Source organism: Leptonychotes weddellii, chromosome 6 (genome assembly GCF_054177405.1).
Source record: "Leptonychotes weddellii isolate Sample4059 chromosome 6, ASM5417740v2, whole genome shotgun sequence".
NCBI lineage: Eukaryota > Metazoa > Chordata > Mammalia > Carnivora > Phocidae > Leptonychotes > Leptonychotes weddellii.
Window position 1 is genome coordinate 101,522,937 of NC_138374.1, and position 4,322 is coordinate 101,527,258.

A 4,322-nucleotide genomic window follows, 5' to 3' on the forward strand; every position below is an offset into this window, starting at 1 on the left:
TCAGCATAACACCCTCCAGTTCCTTCTTTCTTTGCATGTCTGGCACCTGGGCTGCAATGCTCAACGACGGAGCCAGCTGGGCCTCCCGACCAGAGAACCCGTGTGTAGATTCCGTAGCACAGCCTCGGGGGAATCAGATTCCTTTCATGGTGGCTCAGTGTTTCAAGTGCTAGTGTCTCCGGGGCCCGAGGTGGAGGCCTCCTGGCCCTTCATGACCTAGCGTCAGAAGTCACATAGCTGCATTTCCACTGTATTCCATTGGTCCAAGCAGTCACAGCTGTCTCTCGACTCAAGGGAAGGGAACAGAAATTCCACCTCTAGATGAGAGCAATGTCAAACATTTTGTAGCTATGTTTTTAAATCACCTGTCTATCTATCTACCTATCTATCCATCTATCTTCTAGATTTGTATAAACATAAAAGGTAACTTAGAAAGATACACACCAGGACCGCCTGGGTGGCTCAGAGGGTTAAGTGCCTGACCCTTGATTTCAGCTAAGGTCATGATCTCAGGGTCATGAGATTGAGCCCCGCAACGGGCTCTGCGCTGAGTGCCGAGTCTGCTTCAGCTTCTCTCTCTCCCTCTCCCCCCTCTTCTACTTCCCTTGCCCGTGCTTGCTCACACATGCACCCTCTCTCTCTAAAATAAATAAAATCTTAAAAAAAAAAAGATACACACCAAATTGTTAAAGACAAGAGGAGGGAAGGAGACTTCTCTACACTTCCAAAGGAGGAAAAAGCTAGTGGGATTACGGGTGATTTTTATTTTGTGCAGAAAGTTACTTCCGGTATTATCTCAAGCCTGCAAAGGTTAAGAATGCTAGGGTAGGTCCTACGTTGGCACATTCTAAAAGGAAGTGCGGAGCCCCCTTGCTATGCAGGGCATGCAAAGATATTGTGAAATGGCCCTGCCAGGATCAGCCCACTGCCCACCTTCGAGCTATGGAAGAGAGGTGAGAGACATTCTTTAGGAGGTTTAAGAGGCCAGAGCAAGGGTTTCTTTGTAGAGAGTGGTCTGACTGCTGTGTTCCACAATCTATCCATCTCCACTCTGCCATGGGAAATTTGCTTTCGCCTTAAACGAAGTGAGAGGGCTTCACAGGAATTATTTGGAGATCTTGACCTGTGTCTTCTAGAATTTGAGGGACACAGGCACTGGTGACTGACTTTTACCACAAGAAGCCTAAAGGTGAAAATCTGGTTGGAGGGGTCTACCTTGCAGCAGAATGAAGAAACAAGGCTCATTGGCAGGATGCTGCACTTCCATTGATGGGTGGGCCATGGGGTGGAGGGGACTCATTCGTGGGCCACCAGTGAACGGTGTGAGGGATGCCACCCAAGAGAACCACCTGAAGTGAAGAGACCTGGCCTAAGGACACTATAGCCAGCAGTCCCTAGTAGAAGGATCTCCAAGGTACAAATGCCATGCTGGGTGACAGTGGTGTCCGTCACGTAAGTGGGCACAGCTTGCACCTAATCCTTCCTCAAGGGCCTCAGGAAAGAGCAGCTTGGTGGGTAGAAAAGGAAGAGAAATCTTCCTTGCATGCATTCCTCCTGCACTTCAGCTTCCAAGACTGAAGGGGGCCCGTCTAGAGGGATGAGAGAGGTTTCCATGTGGACACAAGACCGCAGGTGTAGCGCTGGACTTGGCATGATCTCTACAGTACTCCATTGAGAGCGTTCTTGTGATTGAACGGGATCAGAAAAACTAAGGATTTCATTCTAGAATGAGTTTTCTAGAGCAGCAGGAGAAAGAATAAAAAGTTGTTTCTTCCTAGAGCTATAGTGTGTCCAGTATATTCAATAAATCTTTTATAGGTTTTTGGTGCTTTTCTGATTTTCCAAATTTTACTTGGAACACATATGGCTTGCTGTTTATTTAAATGCACATCTAATCATTTCACTTCTGTGCTTAAAACCCTTCAAAGTCTTTGCATTGTCCTCATGGTATTATAAGGCTTTTCATGATCTGGCCCCTGCCTATCTCTCTAGCCTCCTCTCCCGCCTCCTCTCAGCCACACACAGCCTGTAGTCCAGCCATATAGACATGAAGGTTCTATTTATTTATTTATTTTTAATTAATTAAAATTTCTTTTAAGTAGGGTCTGCGCCCAACATGGGGCTTGAACTCACAACCCTGAGATCGAGAGTCACATGCTCTACCAACTGAGCCAGTCAGGTGCCCCTGGACATAAAGATTCTAAATGCATCATGGTGTCCTGTGTCTCTTCTTAGCTCATGTTGTTCTTTTGGCCTAGAATATCCCTCACCCTCACTCTTGTCTGAAGGTCTGGCTCTGATCCACCCTTCAGCTCAGGTACCACCCCTGCAACCTAAAAAAGCCTCAGTTGAACATTTCTTTCAGCCAGAGATTGGGCTGTCCAGTTGGTATGTCCAGTGCTTGTGACCAGGTAACCAGTAGGCACTCTGTTTCCAATCCTATGAACAAAACTGCCAGCATACAAACAATGGGTGGTGCTCAGTCAATGTTTAGTGAGCAAAATCAGGAAAGGCTAAGAAGCAGAGTCTTCAATCATATTCCTAGGGGCACCTGGGTGGCTCAGTCGTTAAGCGTCTGCCTTCAGCTCAGGTCATGATCCCAGGATCCTGGGATCGAGCCCCGCATCGGGCTCCCTGCTCAGTGGGAAGCCTGCTTCTCCCTCTCCCACTCCCCCTGCTTGTGTTCCCTCTTTCGCTGTGTCTCTGTCAAATAAATAAATAAAATCTTTAAAAAAAAATCATCTTCCTAAAGATGAACACAGGAGTTAAGTGCTTGATGCCTTGCTGAAGTGAGGCAGGGAATACCAGGGAAGGCTTTGGAAAGAAGATGACTTCCTAGTGCTAATGGAGTTTATCCTCTGCCCCACTGCAGGTCTGGCCACCAACTTGCCCAAACAGTGACCATTTTTACTTACACTAGACCTTGACATCTGAAAGGCTCTGTCCTTGTAGCTTGTGGCTCTGTTCTAATTTGGTCTTGGTGAAATTATTCTTTAGGTTTCTGACCTGTGGGTCTTTCTCCTGAGCCCTGTTCCCTGCTAAGGGGATTTGATGATATGTGGTGTGATAAGCGTGGGATTCTGAGCATCACATGGAAACTTTTGGAGGAGAGTAAAATCTGTAGAAGTAACATGTGCTGAGAAAGTTGGATCGTGCCGAGGTTTGGGCCAATTTTGCCTCAGAACTTAGTGCCAGGCTTCTCTCACAGTCCTTTTGCATTTCAATCTAATGAAACACATTTGTGTTTTTGGTTTTGCTTTGTTTTGTTTTGTTTTGCAGCAAGCCAATAACTTCTGTTGTTAAGCAGCCCATTACTTAGTCCAGAATCAGCTGCTAAAGTTGCAGCCTCTATTTCTAACTTGACTGGGACTTGTCTGCCTCTTTGGCTGTTAATATGAATCGGAAGCCACAGAGTTTTCAGATCCTTGGACCAGAAGGATTATAATACATCACATTTATGAAACGCTTACAGGTTTGCAGATATTTCAGAATTTTAAAATACATTATGTCATCCAGATTTCATAAAAACCTATAAAGGAAGTGTTATCATTTTAAAGATTTTACAGATGAAGAAAGTGAGCACCAGCAAGTTTAGGTGATTTGTCTGAGGTTATAGAGTTAATTGGTGCTGGATCCAGGACTCTGCTAACTCTAAATCGAGTGTTCCGTCCTGGAGTGTACACATGGTTTCCTCTATCTTGGTTAGCTCATGGCCCTGTGTCAATACGATAAAGCCGTTAATAACTGATGTTGTAGCCACTTGTGGTTAAGAGTTCAGAACAAAATCAATAATGACTATATCTCCTGGATGACTATTTCAAAATCCTTTCAGGAGGTAGTTGGGCCCATCTGAAGTGTCTAGGAAAGTAAAAATTATTTCAAGAATTCACTTAACGTGGTGATTTTCTTAAAGCCAGCAGAGTTCTTGGTTCAAATTGTTCTGATGATGGTGTCAGAAGCAAGTCTATTTAATAAATAGCCATACTCCCTGCCTTTCCCTCGGCAGCAGAACTTGGCCAATGGCATATTGGAAAGAGAGTTATGCCTCCTTAGGGGACTTCTAGGCTGTCCTCTAGGATACATTTGCAGGGCAAGTTAGGGATGATTTTCATTATGGAAAATTTGACATTAATTCTTTTACTCTAGTTATACAGTCTTGTTTTTATTTATTTAAAGAGCAAACATTTCCTCTGAATAAATGGAACAGCAAGTATGGCTTAGTAAATACAACAGGATTCAAGCCTCTGCTCTGCCAGGTGCTTAGCAGTGACCTTGGACAAGTTACTTAAACCCTCCCAATCCTCAGTTTCCTCATCTATTAA

General features: G+C 44.7%; 1 non-coding gene across 1 annotated transcript; it reads right to left on the reverse strand.

Annotated features, from left to right (window-relative positions):
• Positions 1–2,108: 2,108 nt before the first annotated feature.
• TRNAE-CUC (transfer RNA glutamic acid (anticodon CUC)) lies at positions 2,109–2,181 on the reverse strand. Its single transcript has one exon. It is a non-coding gene; the product is annotated as a tRNA-Glu (tRNA).
• Positions 2,182–4,322: the final 2,141 nt, after the last annotated feature.